The sequence below is a fragment of the Pseudopipra pipra genome, chromosome 13 (assembly GCF_036250125.1).
Source record: "Pseudopipra pipra isolate bDixPip1 chromosome 13, bDixPip1.hap1, whole genome shotgun sequence".
Taxonomy (NCBI): domain Eukaryota; kingdom Metazoa; phylum Chordata; class Aves; order Passeriformes; family Pipridae; genus Pseudopipra; species Pseudopipra pipra.
In genome coordinates, this window is record NC_087561.1 from 16035520 (window position 1) to 16053743 (window position 18224).

Consider the following 18224-nt stretch of genomic DNA (forward strand, 5'->3'; position numbering starts at 1 on the left):
AATCCTGCACAGCTGCCATCATAATACAGATTTACAGGCCAAAAACCCATTTGAATCGACTCTTCCCCAAGCCAGCTAATAAAAATGCAACCTCCTCATGTTTGCAAAAGCATTGCTGCTTCTCTTTGGTCAAAACAGATTTTACTCTGTTGAATAATGGAGCTTTTGACAACATGGAGTGAAACACTGTATAAAATAACTAAGCTGCAACAATGAATGAGGTTTGAATAGAAAACATTTCCAAAATGACTTCTAGCTCACAAAGAAATTTAAGTTAAACTTCGCTCGATCAACTTACAGTGGCAAAGCCCTCCATCAACGTACAACAAACTCTGCATTTCAATGAAGACAACTTCCAGCAGCACCACACAGAGGTACCATTAACCTGTTCATTTTTCACACCGTGCTACTGTTATTTTGTTTTACTGTACATCAAAGTAGCACAAAATTTTTTATTTTTTTTTGGTTTATTATTTTATCTCTATAAAACCATTCCCCCCTCTTTTAGTTTCAGGTTTGTCCATTCTGTATTTTATTTTATTCAGTACTTTTTCCATTTTTTTCTTTTTGATGCTTTCAGTTGTTTATCATCCTATGATGGCTGTGCAGTAAAGCTGGTTACAAGAGCCTCGACTCGCTGGGTTATAATAAAGTAAACCTAAAATAAGAGCAGTTGATTTCCACAGGAAGTCTGATGCACATGTGCATTTTCTATTAAAATCACCTGCTGAAATCATCCCCTGCTCAACAATATTGTCTAACAGACAGTATCAGGCTGGTACGTGGGGGTTTTAAACAAACAAGAGTCGTTGTTCTTTTGAATTACAGAAGCCTGTGCTTATCCACAGGCATGTTTAAGTGCTTAGTTGGCACTTATTGTCTCTGGAAAAAAAAAAAAAAAAAAAAAAAAAAAAAAAAACAACTACAAACCAGCTAAAATTAGCAGCTTTCTCCAACAGAAGAAAAAAAACAAAACAAAACAACAAAACATTCTCTGCTCAAGCTCAAGCACTAACAAATCTTCTGCAGAAAACTCCATATGTTGATATTAATCTCAGAAAAACATTTCAAAATTCAACAAACAGCTTTAAAAGATTTTATGAAGAGACTTTTTATTTATGATTTGTGTTTTCAGAGGACGAGGAGGGGGGACAGTGGAGTTTCACACCCCTGGTTATGCAGTTTTTGCCCTGACAACAGTTGGTGTGGATGGCTCTGCAGACTCCGAGCCCACAGGTCCACCAGAGCAGATCTTAAGGTGTTTCTCAGCATTATACCATGAGCAGACATGATAAAAGTGTACTTCTAACCTACTCAAACCCTTTTAGTGACTATTACTATAAAGCAGCAACTCCTAGAGGCTGGATTCTGGGCTTACTTCTACAGCTGCAGCCGTAATAATTTGAATGGAATTGTTCCCAGATGAATCTGTTCAAATAAAATCTGAAGTCCTTTGTCTCTAATTTAATCTTAGCTTTTAAATGAAAAACTCCAGGCTGGCTGCTGCTTACAGATGACTTTCACACACCTGCAGAGGACCCTTTGGGTCTTTAGCTCTGCGTTCTGCAGTTTACATGAGAACACCTTCACTGCCCCGTGTCTGGTTCTGACCCAAGGAAACAAAGTCAAGAGCTCCCAGCACTTCCCAGATGCCCTGCACTTCCAGATGGATTCCCTGGAGATCACAGAGACATGTCACCCATCATAAAGCAAGACCTTTAGCCTGGGAGGACACCAGAACTCACAGAAAGCATCTCGGTTCCACATCTGAATCCAAACAATTCCAGCTCTGGCCAGAAATAAATTTTCTGGCATTTCTGTTCAAATGTGAAACCAGAAATTTCACAGAAACAGGATACAAAGGTCTGCACGAAATCTTGTTTTTTAATAAGAGATGCACAGAGGAAAGAAAGCATTAGCAGGTTCCAGGTTTCTGTGGGATTTACTTTGTGTTGTGGGTGCACTGATGTGAGGGCCAGGGCTGGCAACACCAAGCAATGGAATTTCACTGGTCTGTCTCAACACTCCCAAATATCCCCTTCTTGTCGTCTTATGAGGTCTAGGATTCCAACAAGTTTCACATTTACTGTTTAAAACACATCTAACCCCCACAATTGAGAGAAAATTGCCAATACGAGCACTGAACAGCAACACCAAGGCAAGCAGAGTTATCATTTCGGGAGAGTAAGACATAATTTGTGATTATGTAAGTATTAGCATATAAATGCTAATAGCATTAGCATATAAATATTAACTTTATTTAATATCATTTCTCATCATCTTTTGTCATCCTGCTCCTTTATTGCGTTTTCTTTTTCACCTTTTCCTTTATCTCCTTCCAGAAAGTTACACATTCGAGAAGTGCAGAAAAATCTTTTCCTCACTGGTAACAAAGGAAGCATAAACAGGAACAATCAGCTTCAAACAACTTTAACTGTGTTTCTTTGAGGGTCTAAAATCTCTGCACAAATTTTATATTTGCCATCAATAGGAACGATGTGAATGGAAAATTACCCAAATCTAAACTGATGTTAACGCAGTTAGAAACTGCTGGTTTCTAGATATCTCTTAAAAACATTTTTAAAATACAAAAGTTATGGTCCCAAGTGAAGACCATGGAAACTAAAACAGAAGTAAAACACTGTTTCTCATTTATAACTTCAGGAATCTTATTCTTTTTACTAAATAAGGTCAGCTCAAAGTCTCTACTCATTAAAATTCTATTAGTATCTCTCAAAAGGAAACCCCAAAAACTCCTTGGGTTATCAATTACTTGGAAGTGAAGATGACTGGAAGTTTTGGGGTTTCTATCTGCATTTATACTATATCTGTAGTTATTCTTCCCATCCTCTCCACCCCACTCCTGAAAAATCACTAACTCTTGAAAGAGAAATATGAATTAATTTGAATGTTGTTCATTTTTTTAATTTTGTTTGAAATTAAATTTGCCAGAAAATAAATTACATCGTAAGCAGTATGTCTGACAGTTAAAATTTATACAGTAAAATGTTGTGAAATTGTTCATTAATGTCTGTTTTCTTCTTTATTTTCCTCTCCTGTTGAGATCTAATTTTATTATTTTTCCTCTCAAAGTTTTATATATTCCCTAGATATCCCAAGGATTCTTAATTTGAATCAAAACATGAAATTAGGTTATTTTGGTGATTTTCTTAAAATTACTGATCAGCTCCATCTTTCGTAACTCTATTTTATGCTCATTATAGACAACTATATTTCATAAAATCCACAAATTCATCAATGCTTTGTGAAATGTAATTAATCAGTGGAAACACAGAGCACATCACTGTTGATGTATGATAGTGCTCTACTTTTGTGCTCTTAAATATAGGAGATTTACTAGAATCAGAAGTGAATTTGCATATTAATCAACACAAATAAACATGTGGTGATTTAACTAGGAAACTGTTATTTGGATGACAATTTAATCAGCACAGGTTGAAAGGTCCATCACTGCAGCATCCTGTTTCTGCTAAAATATTGATTGCACTGCTGATTTCAGTAATGCTTTATTTTACAGGGCACAAATAACCATGTAATTACTCTTTAATTGAATGGTAATTGCTTGCTGGCAATTATTTGTTAAGTTTTGGAGTGTAATTACTAGGTTATTTGTGTTTTGTGAAATAAAATGTTATGTATTAGTCGGCCAAAATATTATCTGTCTGAATGGTTTGCCAAAACTAGAAAAGTAAGTTATGATGGTATGAGCTTGACAAATAACACTATAGGACTAAAACTATAATTAAAAGGATCAGATGAAGCTTTGAATGCCTCCCCTTTACAAAATTAACATTAGATGTAACATTTGTGAGATAAATGGAGGAATACTGTACCACAGAAGCCTGATTTCCTCTGGGGTCTAGTCCACCATTTAGCATAATTTATCCTGATGTTTCGCTTTTCATTCTCTGAGCTTCTTTAGAGGAACTGAAATAGTACCCTACCCTCTTGAGAGCAAAGAATAAACCAAGTAGAAATATATTTCAACAGTACTTCATATTCCTGCAAGTGAAGTGGATCCCACCAGCACATTATCTTAGCAGCCTATAAACTCTGCAGCCTTGGCAGTTCGGGAGATAACAAGGGAAAGCTTTCTGTTTTGCAGTGTCAATGAGATATGACACTTTCTGTGATATGTTTATTCCAAGTTGTGATAGATGAGGTACCCGATACTTTGATCGTTAAGATCTGAATTTTACTTCTACACTTTTCATTTTTGTCATCAACTATTTATGTATTGGCAGGAGCAGCCTGGCCAAGACTGCTGATTTTAGGGGTTTTTTTTCAAAAGATACCCCCAGTTAATAAATTAATTATTGATTTCATGAGGCTTGAGCTATTTGGTATAAAAATATGCTAGGCTAGTGATTTAGGAAGCTCTCATATGTATCACAGATTTCTTCAGTGGCAACATGTTTTATTAGGCTTAAAGGAGAAATACACAAGTTGTATATGACCTGCTGCGTAAATTGCCCTGATAATAGTGGCAGGAACTGGTGCAAGCACTCGGAAAAAAGAAAACACAACAAAAACAACACTTAAAAACTTCAACCACAACCCCCCCCCAATCTTACTTTCCTGAAACTACAACAGGAACCACAAATTCAAATTTTTCCACTCTCCAACGATCATTAAATACCCCCTAGTGATTGTGAAAGGAACTTTTCGAAGCCTTTTACCAGTAAAATATAACATCTTGATGAGTTAAAATTCCTTCCCATTATCTTCAGATTTTTTAGTTGTAGCACGGACTTAAAATAATCTCCTTGCTTTGGCATTTATTACAACATTTCAAAGATGCCAATGGTAGTTAAACTCTACTTGACCTCTCAGTGTTTAAGAAGAGAAGCAAACCCTGACCTCGCAGCAACCTGATTCTGTCTCCTCTCCGTGCTGGCAAACTGATCACTTGTCTAACCATGGCAGGACATCGGATCACCGGCCACATCAAAGGCAACAGGAGCCAATTCAGCAGCAGGAAAAAAGCCATCCATGCAAAATGGGCAATTAACATTAATCATACATGAAGTTCTTGGAGCCCACAGCTAGAACCTGGCCCCTATGGCAACTCTCCAAGCAGTGCCCACACCGCAGGGCCGCGGGCAGGGCTCACCTTCCACGGGCAGGAGGAGATCCTGGGGAAAAGCTCTGACACTCCACCACGAAACCTTCCCACTCCATTCTCCCAGGATTTCAGTGAGGAAGGTCCTCAACACCAGCCTCAGTGAAAGCATCAGTGGAGGTTTGTTCCTAAAGCATCACAGATCTGAACTTTGTCATTATTGAATTGGTGTTGAAAAAGAGAAGAATTTGTAATAGCCCTGAACCGATCAGAGCAGGACTAAAGTGGAATATTACATCTCTGTAACTTTACCAGATGTCTTACAGATTTATCTCACAGATAAATGATAGCTCACAGGACCTTTTGGTTATTTACTGATTTAGTTACTTATTTAAAACTTGAGTTGGGGGCTACAGTCAGAAAAATTAACCGAATTCCTATTATTCAATTGTCACTGTAGTCTAGTTGCAATAGAGAACAAGTGATTGGTTCTTACTAACTGCTTACTTCTGAAATCGGGCATTTCAAAACAAGTTAAAAGCCAAAAAGGATTCTTGGTTCATTAAGATTTAAAACTTTAAATAACTCTTTCTCAATTACTTATCGCTGTGCCTGCAGAGAGAAAAGTACCTCAACACTCCTGTTTTTACTTTTTTACTGTCAAATAACACTTGCCACAGGAAAAAGGGGAATAAATCACCAAATTTCAGCATTGTGGTGATTCATGGCTGCAGCCAAGATGGAAGGTGAGCCACGTTAACACTCTGCACCAGCTCCATTTGGGGATATGTCAGTAATGAAATTGGAAGTGTGACTACAGCACATGTCCATATACACACAGTAATTTAATATAACTGCATTAAATTAGTAACTGTAGCAGCAAAGGTGCAGTGGCACAGATAAAATATAGTTCATTTAGCAACCTGAGATCACACCCAGTGGGATAAAGTTCCTGCAGCTGTGTCTTTACTACTATTGTTCCCCACTGTATCTCGATCAAACCCAGCAGGAGGGGGCCTGTCCTGCTGGAATGATGCCACTAACTACACACCCAGACCACAAATTCAAAGTACAGATTTGTTATCCAAACAATGCTCATCCACAGTGTCCAGCTAAACCAAATGTGAAAGTGCAGAGATACTGCCAAGTGTATAACAAGCCTTGCAAACCTTGGCTCAGCTACTCGGGTAGTTCTACTTGGATTCTGCATCCAGTCAAAGCTGGGACTGAACCCTGGACTGTTTCTTGGGAAAAGGATCAAGTGAGGACCTCACAGTGACAATGAGTAGTCTAAATCTCACCTATGCTGAAAATCTTTGAATGACAAAATCTGCATAAAATCTGTACTTTCTCCAAACACAAAAAAATACATACTGACTGGAAATGGAATGAGAAAGAACATGAGGAAACTCACTTCCACTGAGGTAGCTGAACATCACAAGTGCTGCAGTGCACAGTCCAGCTCACTGCAATTATATGCCATTAGGCTGAGAAGCTTTAATCCAAGTTAATTTAGCACCAATTTTTCCAGCCATTATTTCAGTTTCCACATAAATACTTCTACAAATATTTGCATGGATACTTTCCAAGCAGGGAATCCCCATCTATTACAAATACTCACGATATGTCATGTCTCTGAATTGTATCAGACCCCTACAAGTTTTATTTTTGACTTGTATCTGAATTCAACGCCAATTTAGAGGAACATTATTACAATGTTTTTGAAATACTGCTGTTTACCACTGAGCTGTATCTCAGTAAGACTCAATTCAATGAAACTTGTAAAAAATGTGGCTGTTTAAGTCTATTATCTATGGACAGAAACCCACTGGCCAGACTGGATGTATTTCCAGCCCCAAGTATCACATAACCCACTGGAGCTGATCCTAATTCCCTGACAGGGGGGCATTGTGCTGTGGGGGTACAAAGCTGTCAGAGCAATTTGCTGTCTGATGCAATGGGAAACTACTCTTACCTTAACTGTTTTCAATCTCTGCATCACAAGTTTGAGTGTTTTCACAATCTCGGCAAAGACTCTTCAAAGTTCAAAAACAGAAATTCAACTTTCAAAGAATAATGAAGGGAAGAACATAGAAACAAGTTCTCTGTACCACCTTTTGCACCCATATCCATGCTGAAAGGAGGAATTGTTCTCAGCAATCCAAAGGAGCCTCTATGATTAGGTGATTGTATCCAGGAGTAAACATCTGAGGGTTAAACCTCACTACACTGAAAATACCCTTTAGTTTGCTGGTGGTCCTGGAACAGCATGAAATGAAACAGGCAGTAAATATAAGGAAATAGTTCCACTGCTCCACCTTTACCTTTCCAGATTTTTTTACTATATTTCACTTGTTAGCTACAGAGACAGACAAGGTTATTACTTCTACTGGAGATGTACAGAAAGAGCAGGATTTTTAGGAAGGAACCTTTAGGACCATGAAAATACAAGAAGACAGAAGGATAATTTTTGCAAAATTAACATCTAGTCTCTCTCATATACAATTAAGAAAGACTGGGAGAAGCCAACTACAGAAAAAGCCAAAATCAGTTCAGAGTACTGAAAAGTTATTCCGAAATTCAGGTATTTCCTGAACTAAAGCCTGTCCTAGGGTAGATACAATGGTTGAGCACACAACTCATACCTGCTGTTGATCTTTACAAGATTTCCCTTCAGACCCAAAGGTTTGACTCTCCCAAAAATTCCGTGTATGTGAAACTTACTGGGCAAACAGAGCCTTGCCATGGACTTCCACAGCATCACAGTCACACGTCACACGCACTCCCTGCTCCTTACTAAAGATGTTGTTTTAAAAGCTGTTGAAAAAGACTGAAAGAATTCAAGTAAAAGAGTGTTTGTAACCAGATTTCCTGGGGATAAATGAAAGACATACGTTTCCATGGCTGCCAGCCTACTAAATTTTGCAAGCATAAATATTTACCTAGGATGGGGGGGGTGGGGAAATCAGGAAGAAAACCACCATCTAGACCCTTCAAAGTTTAAATGCTGTAACACAGAGGTCACTATTTATAAATAGAAATAGAGAACACATCTTTTCTATGTATATTTTCATCCCCTCCATATGCCTTCTATTATTACCATTTCATACCCCAGAAAATAATTTCTCTGTCACTTGCTCACCCTGTATGTATTCATTTTTTTTAGGCTTTCTTGTGGTTATTGATTTCCTGCTTTGCTGAAGTGGCTTTGTTTCTTTCACAGCAGGCTATCCATTTTAAAACAACACTTGTTCAACAAATAAAAAAAATTATATTCTAAAATTAAATTAGTTTTATCTTCACTTATTTTTATCTCAGTTAAATGCGAGTGACACATTTCCCCTAAAAAAAAAAAAAAAGGAAATACTTCATGCCTCCCAGCATGCAAACTAGTAAATAAGTACATTTTTTCTTTTCTAATAAGATGTATTTATTTTTATGATTGGAAACATGAAAGAAAAAGTGTAGTATAAATAAAGCCTCTTTTGTACTCTTATGTTGTAATCACTTCTGTGGCCAGTGTTTTAACATCAACAAAAGAGGATTATCTGGTCCAGAGCCAAATTGATTTAAGTCCTATTTTGCTCCCCTCAAAATAGGTAAAAGAATCCTTTTTTTTTTTCTTTCAGTGCAAGTGGGATAATGAATTAGTTTGCTGTCCTTCTCATTGGCCAGTGAGATACACAGACTTTATACAACAACTAATAACTCCCATTTAATCAACTGCAAACCGAGGGAAACAGCATTTTTGCAGCAGGCAACACTTCTGACATGGTGCAACATCTCCTTTCTGTGCTGTTTGTTCCACAAGTGCCAGTTCCAGAGTTCTGGACTTGTTTGCTCCCTCAATCCCCAATGTGCTCATTAACTAACTCAAGAAAACAAGCAGGAAAAAAAGTAGGGAAGTGCACAGACACTGTATGAAGGCAGAACTTGTCGGGTTTCTTGCTAAAAGCACACTGCCAAGTGCCAATTATTAGGTCACTGAAAGCTCCTCTACATTTTCTTTCTCCATGTGCTCTTTCTCCATGTGCTCTTCCTCCTTGAACAGCAGGAATTTGCTGTTCCAGCATCATCTTCCTTACCATTATGCCATAAATGAAAAACCTTGCATACTCCAGGCTCATGCATGAGAATTCTTTTCAAAAGTTAATGGACATTATGTTCTTCATCCAGTTACTGAGGAAAAAATTATAAAACACCTCTGATATTCAATGTCTTATTCTGTTTAGGGAGGAACAATTTCCTGCAGGAAAATGTTTCCAAACAGCAGACAGAGGATTTTTCAAATGAGGTGGACAGAGATGTGGGAGTTCATCTTTCATGGCCAAACTGGCAGAAGAACAAATACCAGGACAGCTGAAGATCCAGGTGCACCTTCACATTGGGATGGCACAGGAACGATCTCAAACTAATTTTGTAGGTGTGTGACAAATGAAAACCACTGAGAACTTTCTTTTTAGGCTACAGCCATGCAAGGAGAGAAGAGAAATAATGGCAACCCCCCAAAGAGCTGTGTAAAGCAATATACTGCACACTGGAAAGGCTGCACACCCCGCATTCGTTTGCATGAAATAGTCAGGTATCACCTGTCCAGGTAACTCAGGATCACAGGAAACATGTCCTGACTCTCTGGAAACTCAATACACAACAGTGCAACACCAGAAGTTGTTCTGTATCTGTTATCTAGGAAAAAGCAACTTATCTTGAGACACAATCCCATGTCGAGGGGCCAGGAAGACAGGGCAGGGCCATGACCAAGAGGAAAGGGTCAGGGCTGTGAATCCTCCACTGGATCTGCTCTTTACAGTCACATTATTTGCAGAGGAGTGAAGGATCTGACTTCAAACAACTCACCATGTTGTATAAGGCTTAACTGACCAGGTAGCAAATGATGCTATTTTGACATGAGAACATCTGATAATGAAGTTACAGCAAGTCAGTTCATTAAGATGAGGAATTTTTTGTCGAGCACAGACACAGAAGAAAACAGACACATCCACTGAAGGAAGTGCTTTCCATCACCACGTGCTCTGTATCCCTGCAACATGACAGATGACAGCAATCCCTGTTAGATATTTACCACCTTTTTAAACTGTCAGCAATCTTCAAACCTAAGTGGTGAGCTCCAGAGCTGTGTCATTTATCCTTGCAGCAAATACATAACAGCAATAATAATAATCTAATATACAGTAATTTTGTCGGCAGAGTTCAAAGTATTTTCTAGAGATCAATGTCATTACAGACAGGGAAATACAAAGCTAACAAGGTGGAAATCACCCTAAACTGTAGGGAGAAGTTGTAATCCTGAATCCCCAGCATTTGCCATTTTGTCATGAAATCAAAGTGATCATAATTAGGATATTTGTACAGTACCCTGAAGCTTGGATCTCTCAGACAATCCAAAAGAATTCTGCAAAGATGGTACTGTAGAAACACAGACGGGCAAACTGCAGTGCTCAGAGAACCCTCTCCTACTCCTCTGCTCAGTAGGTGGAGAGCAGAGGTGGAGAGTTTAAGAAACCCCACATATGAAAAACAGAAAGAGCTGTCTAAGTCTGCAGACTCAACTTTTAAAAGGAAATAGGTTTTCAAAAAGACTGCAGGATATAGGAAATGAAAAGAAAAACTGTTTTCCTTCAGTTTCCTGTTTAGATGTATGGACAGATCTGACTTCAAATAGATGAGCCACACAGAAGTTTAGTTTATAAGGGTCAGATGGTAACAGTTTCTGTTTAATCCTTGATTTACATTAACTTACAGGAAAATTAATGATTTTTAAACAGGCATCAAAGTGAGGCTGTTTTTTTCATTTCTCCAACTTAGCTTGGGGAACAATTGTTTCCTTTATCTGTCTTCCAGAAAGTTAGTGATTGTGTTTAAGTTAAACTACTCATTTAGCCTTCAGGCACAGCATATTATGAGTTGTTTTTCAGTGAACATTAGACCCCTTACGAGTGCAAACTCTTTGACAGCTCTCTCAGATTCTTGCGCTTACTGGAGCATTTCACAAAAACCACTCTTCACAACTGCACACATTATAATTTACACATTAAAACAGCAGGTTTTCACCTTAGGTCTGTTGCCAAGAATAATCTTTCAAAACTCTTTTATCTTTTTGTAAGAACATAATTATAAATGTGCAATTAACAGCCAAAAAAAAGGTCTTAAGAAAACTCTTAGAGCAATATTGCCAGTTTTAATGCCTCAACCAGATGGTGGTTTAAAGAAAGCCATTTAAAGAAAATAAATAAGAAGCCACATTTTTCAGTCTGGAATGATATGGAAAGTGTAAAATTTGAGATATTAAAGCAAGAGTGTTACAGGTCTGTCTGACCACCAGAAATGCTCTTAATTCTTTTGTTGTTGTTCTTTTGCTGCTGGACAGACAAAGCAGTTGTAAACATCATGACTGATATGCATCAGTACAAAAGCACGGAGAGACCAGATGCAAAAAGAACTATTTGTTGCATTTTTTCCGTGAACAGAGCCCATCCAGTGACTGATTTTCCCCAAGGATGAATAATACGCTCATTTTTGTCTTTTGTTACAACTTGAATCTGTAGAGTCTAATCCTGGAGCCTTTTCCTCTAAAAATACAGGTGCTTCCCTTTCACTAATTAAACATGAGTACTGTGTAATTGTTGACATTCTCAAGTTGGTGTAATCACCTTGGAATAAATGGCTTACAGAAATTCCAGTTTAGCCTTATTCCAGGTAACACTCAGATATGAAGCTGCAGAGAAATTACATAAGAAAACTCTCCCATTTGAAAACAACTCAGCTTCATTATTTTACAGCCAGGCCAAAGTGCTATAAAATACCTGCTTGGAACTAATTAATTTAGAGAATTCTCATATCACACAATAAACTGACTGATTTGACAATAAACTCAACTGCTTAACTTAATTCTAGAGTGATGGACATCTGGACTGCTCTTGTTCACATAATTTTACCTGTCCCACTAAATTTCTCCAATTTTAGACAAATATTTCTTTCCTTGAAATTGAAGAGTTTTAAAGTAGTTTTGTTCTTTCTATTTTTAAAAACTCAGAACAGAAGCTTCTTTCTCAGTGTTACTAGAAAAAGAAAGTGACATGAAACACAACATTTATTGAATTTACTGAAGTTGGAAAACACTTTTCAGCATCAAGAAGTAGCTGGGTTGTCTTTAAAGCCCAAACTGCAGAGACACTTAAAATTACAAAGAGAAAACTTCACCTTGCACTGCACCTGAAAATATAAGGGTTCAGCTTTAGTCCTGTATCAATACATGAAAACAGACTCATCACCTCAGTGCAAAATTTACAGAAGAAATTGTTTCTAAATAGTGTTTTTAACTAATAATTTTCCTTATTATTAAAAAGAAACAAAAAAGCAAAACCTGAGTTCAAGCAATGTAATTAGTTTCCAGGTCAACAAGTTCGTTTCCCTTAAATGCTAAAAATAGCTTTTATTTAAAAAATACTTTAAAGGAGCTCAGATAAGGAAGCATGAAAATCTGCTCTATGTTTGTGTCCAGTCTGGGTAGGTCCAGGTAATTACTGACCTGGAGAAATAACTTCTGCTTCTGATAAATAGTTAAACAACTATAAAGAGAGTGATCTCAGGCTCATGACAGCACAGGGTGCTGTTGCCATGAGGCAGAATAAAATCCTTCTAGAAAGGCAGTTGCAGATTTAATTGATATATGGGGAGAAAAAAAAAGAAGATGCAATAAATTTATACTGCAATTTAAAAAGAAAAATCAACTAATTAAAAAGAAAAAGCAACTAACAGAGTGCTCTGTTCTAATAAAAGATGAATATGGATGTAAACACTCATGGACCAAAAGAGAGCAAATGATGTGCAGAGAGGAGCTACCCTGAAGATTCAGCAATGAAGTGATTTAGCTCTAATATCTCCACAAATGTTCTAAAAAGCAAGTAGAAAAGTTTAAACAAAAGCTCACAGAAGAGACAGGAGAGGAGAAAGATTACAAACCCCTTCAGCGAGATCTGAGTGAGCAAAAGCAGCTTAAAAATTAATTCCACTTTTTCAAAAAGCAAAATTAATGAAGTGTGAAAAGCAAGGAAAATCCAGCCCTCCAAAAGAGAGGCAACATCTGCAACGTTAATATGCTGAGAGACATTTAGGTGTTATAAAGATTGCAAATTAGGCAGATGTGATCAAACGGGGAAAATATCCAACTTTTTGCCGGGCTGCAGCCTGGAAGCATCATGTGAGGGAAGGAAGAAAGTGCCCAAACTCATGTGCTCCTGCATGGCTGGACCTGGAACTGCATGTGGATTCCTGAGCAACCTAATTACAAGGAAGAGATTCCCAAGATGGAAGGAACTGAAAGCAGGGCAGTCCGAATGATTAAGCTGTAAGAACGAGCTGGTTTCAAATGGAAGATTAAGATTTACATCTCTGCGGTCTGTGTGGTAGATAGCAGATGGGAAAAGAATGTTCAACATAAAACACATCTAAGCAGATTCTGACACACACAGCAGGAACAGCACAACTTTTTCACCGGTCCAATGGCACCGTAGAGATCAACAATTTTTAAACGTGAACTAGTAAAAAGGCACAGAACGCCCCAAATTCCTGCAGATTCCCTGTGGGGCAGAGCTGGGACAGTAATGAACAGGTTAAGGTTTCACTGCCCTGATTAAACAGCTCTGACACCCAGCCTTTACAGAGATTTCTGCACTCCACACTTGATTATTTCAGATGATTTCAGAACACCCAAAGAGGTGTTTCAGATTTGGAACAGGCCCAGGGCAGAGCTGTGCTCTGGACACGTTGTTTGGTAAGGATGTGTAACACACTTGGTCTCCTCCTGAGCACAGGGATGCTGAAACCCCCTCAGTATTGCTCTCTGCTGCTTCCCAGCTTTAATTGCACAGCTTTTCCTTGAGCAAATATTAACGACAGAACAAATTCCTCAGCTAACTGAAAAGGTTATTTTCCAGCGATGCTTAAAAGAGCAGAGTTATTCCAAAGCATTATTCTACGATGACTAATTGACATTAGAAGAAGTGTAAAGTACATAACTTGATTCTTTTTCAAATACAACAGAAGATATTTCTTTTCCAACCACACAAAATCTGGCTGGGATGAAATTCTGCTTAGGTTGCACTGCTGTAATCTCAAAGGAAAAAGCACAAGAATACTTTTTCAGTCATTTCTTATAAGCCCAATTTTTTTTTCTTCATGAAATCTCCAAGTTTGGTGCCTGGTAAGCACGTTCTCACTGTGTTTACTTACTCATTGATTTTTATTGTTATTGGATGTAGACACTTACTGGGAAAAAAAGACCAAAAATAAAAGTTATGAAGTTTTGAATTTTTTTTTCCTATTTTCATTTCTTAAGACATACTTCCCCAAAGAAGAGGACTGGACTTCTCTTTTAATCTTGCATTGCTGGAGTATGCTCATTTTTTATCTTTCTAATATGTATAGCATAAAAATTATCTGAAATTACTCAAGTTCAAATTTTTCAATAATAAGGTATTATTGAAATATTTTGAACCAAGTCGGTTCAAAATAGATTTGGTGCAATCACACACTTCAGAAAGCACATCCTTTTCATCATGGACCAATTCCTGCTATCCCTATGAATCCCTCACATAGTACAGTTTGGCAGAAATGTTATTTACCTGAACAAGTCTGACCTTAAAACATCCTGCAGCCTCCAAGCTCCAGGGAGCAACCCACAGAAATTCCCTTTGCAGGTCTGGGCACCAAGTAAGAACACCAGAAATATCCTTGTGTGCATTTCTTAATGGAATTAATCTTTGGTCCATCATAAATTAATCAGATAGGCCTAATTATAATACATGCAAACAGACTCCTGTGTTGATGCTGAGACTGAACCAGTTAAACGCATCAGACCTCAGATTCTGAAAGTCTTTGGAAGCAACGTCCACCTGTGCCTAAACTGGTTTTATAATCAGCTTTATCAACACAGGACAGTAATATCACAGAAATTTAAAAAAAAAAAGAGCATCTGAGAATGATTAAAAAAGCAAAGGGAAACTGGACATCAATTCTAACTTTAAAGCCAAAAAATACCCCACCAATGACTGATGTGCACATTAAAGTCAAGAAAACTTCTGCCATCTCTTATTATCATTTATGATTTTAGTAAAGACCTTTAGATCTCTGTTACTGCACAGGAGCCTAAAATTTCTCTTAATTATCACAATTCAACTGCAGGTTTCCCAAAGCAGCAGCACTTCACCCAAATTGCTTCCAAGCTAAAAAAGACATGGGGCAAAATTAAACATGAGATAATCAACATAAAGTTGCTCAGAAAAAAATGCACAGGCCTGTTCTCTTCTCTGTATTTGAATTTTACCTTGATATTTATCAATTCTACACTTACATATTTAAATTTTCCATCACCAGCCTTTTTAAGTTTTAGGGTTATTTTTAACTTGACTTTTTCGATCTTGTGATTTAAAATAGCTCTTGATCTTTAGCAACATAAACCAAAAAAATGCTCAGAAATAAATAGAATTCAGTGCCAATCTCTTATCTATACAGCTATTTTTATTGGAATTTTAGATTTTAGTTTTAAAGGCTGGAGTTTTAAATGCAAGCATAATTACAGGAAACATTCATCCAACAAGAACAGGTCAACATAATTTAATAAGGCAGTAATAAAATATCTAGCCAATCTTATCCATTAGTGTCCAAATAAAGAAGATTTAATGATGTACAGAAAAGACTTTGCCTTAAGATATTCCCCACAGATCCTACCACGTAAGGGAGATGCTGTGAAGTACAGAAGGCCCAGAAGGGCACAAAAAAGGTGACACCTATCAAAAAGGTCTACAAAAACCCCCCAGTAAAAATATTAAAAACCATTTTAAACTTACAGGTTGCACCACTTAATGAGATTATTTCTTAACCTCTCTGCAATTCCTTCCAAGCACACTTGTGGTGCCCTACTTGGGTGATGGTTTTCCTCAGCAATTTTTTTTAGTTTCTCTTTGAACCAGAAGTGTTTCCTTGCTGAACCTTAGAAACCTCTGCTGAACCTCTCACTGTTGTCTGTGGCCTACAATCCTACTTCAAGAAATTTTTACATCTTTAGTCTCAATAATAAAAAAGCACCGTATCTAGAGCTTTTACTTGCTTTTTGCCATTACAAAATATTGCACTTAGAGCAACTGTAAGTTTGTTCTTTCATCTGTTATCATGGTTTATGCAACAGCCAATACTTCAGGCAGGGAGCTCCAATCCTGATAACCAACCACCCCCCAACTGCCACGTGCCACACACAGGAACTCAACAAAAACAGTTGTGGTTAAAGATTTGCACCAAAAAACCTGAAAAATGCAGTGTATCATGTGGACTGCATTTACTAGAGTGAACTATTTTGCAACAGTGCTACATCAGGAGCAAAAATTAAAATTAAGGTAGAAAAAAATGAAGTTATTTCCAACCAAAAGGCCTGTATAATTCAAGACTCAAAATAAATTTTCTTCCACATTATTATTTCTAATCAACATCTACCCAAATGACCAGTATATTTCACAACGATTTGCCTCTAGAATATCCTCCAAACTCTCTGCTCTTGCCCTCACATCTGCCAAATCTACCTCAGAACCTCAAATCTATCCTCCCACTACTTGGAATATACCTCATCCCAGCCACTTCCCCTAGACTAGAGTATTATGGTATCAGATAGACAAAGAAAGTCAAGAATGACCTGGAAATGAAGTTCCTGTCCTTTCCTCTGTTCCTCCCTGGATGGAAAGAGTCAGCTCCAACACCCGCACGCCTTCCCAAAAATTCCTGCTATAGGAGCTGATGGAGAATGGGAGATCACTGCTCTGTCCCTGCTTCAGGAGCTGCACACAAGGTGGGGCAGTGGCCAATCCAAAGACAGTTCCTCACCCAAAAAAGAGATCTAGAACTTCTGGTCTCACCTCCAGGATCCAGCTCAGGGGTGTGAGCAGAGGAGCAAAACACAAACGGAAATATTACAGATTAATACAGAAAGGGCATCACAGAGTGCTTTGGGTTGGAAGGGACCTTTAAAGGCCATCTAGTCCAACACCCTGCTGTGAACAGTGACATCTTCCTTCGGATCAGGTTGCTCAGAGCCCTGTCCAGCCTGGCTTGAATGTTTAATTTAACAGGGATGTGGCATCTACCACCTCTCTGGGCAACCTGTGCCAGTGCTTCCCCACCCTCATTAACTATCTCCTTGTTCAAATGAAAGAAAAGGCCTTTAAGACCACCACGTCCAACCATTAACCCCAACACTGCCAAGGCCACCACTAACGGATTAAGCCAGAGAGGAAAGCTATTTCCTGAGATTAACTGCCTCTTTGTAAAACAAATTTTAAGACTACAGCACTATTCAGGTCTAACTATGACTTTACATACACTTAAATTCCAGGCAAAAATCTCTTGTTGTCTTCTTACATCCTCTTCCCATCACATTTGTTTTGCTTCTTCCAGACTGATAAGTTGGGTCCAGCAAAACATCAAAATACTAATTAATACTCCCCGAGGTTCTGTTCCTGCCTGCTTCAACTTCAGCCCCTGCTCAAGTCATCTGCTGGGTCCAGGGCAGCATAACCTGCCCCTTCCAGGAGCAAGGGAATTTGGCACCCATTATTTACACCCTGGTACCTCAAAGTCCTCTACCCATGTAGATAATCTCCTGCAGCTGCTACAGACTGGCTGAGGCAGCCAAGCTGGATTTAGCTCTCACTGCCCTAATAGAAACAATCAACTCACCACGTTTGGGGTAACGATGACAGCAAAAGCAACCGTTAAAACGGAAATAACTGGTTTCAGAAGTTTAAGGTACTTCTTGAATGTGAGACATTAAATTAAACGTCTATAGTTGCTTGAACTTGGACACTTGGTCGTTTTCAACAGAAAGGAACAAGTGAACCAGTTGCACTAATTATATCCATTCAAACAAGTGTCACAGCACTTTGATTTGATTATCATTACCATGGGATTTATCTAACAGTCCCTAAAATATATGCATCAAGATACATATATATATATATATGTAGCTTTTGTCCAATGTCTATTTATTAAACAAACACTAAATAATACATTTCAAATTAGGATTTTGTCCCCTCCTGAACTCTCACAAAGCCAGCGGCCAAAAAACCGAGTAAGT

At 38.0% G+C, this 18224-nt stretch overlaps 1 protein-coding gene across 5 annotated transcripts in view; it reads right to left on the reverse strand.

Moving 5' to 3' along the window:
* DACH2 (dachshund family transcription factor 2) overlaps positions 1-18224 on the reverse strand; it is a 247206-nt gene that overhangs the window by 125272 nt on the left and 103710 nt on the right. The window lies entirely within an intron of this gene.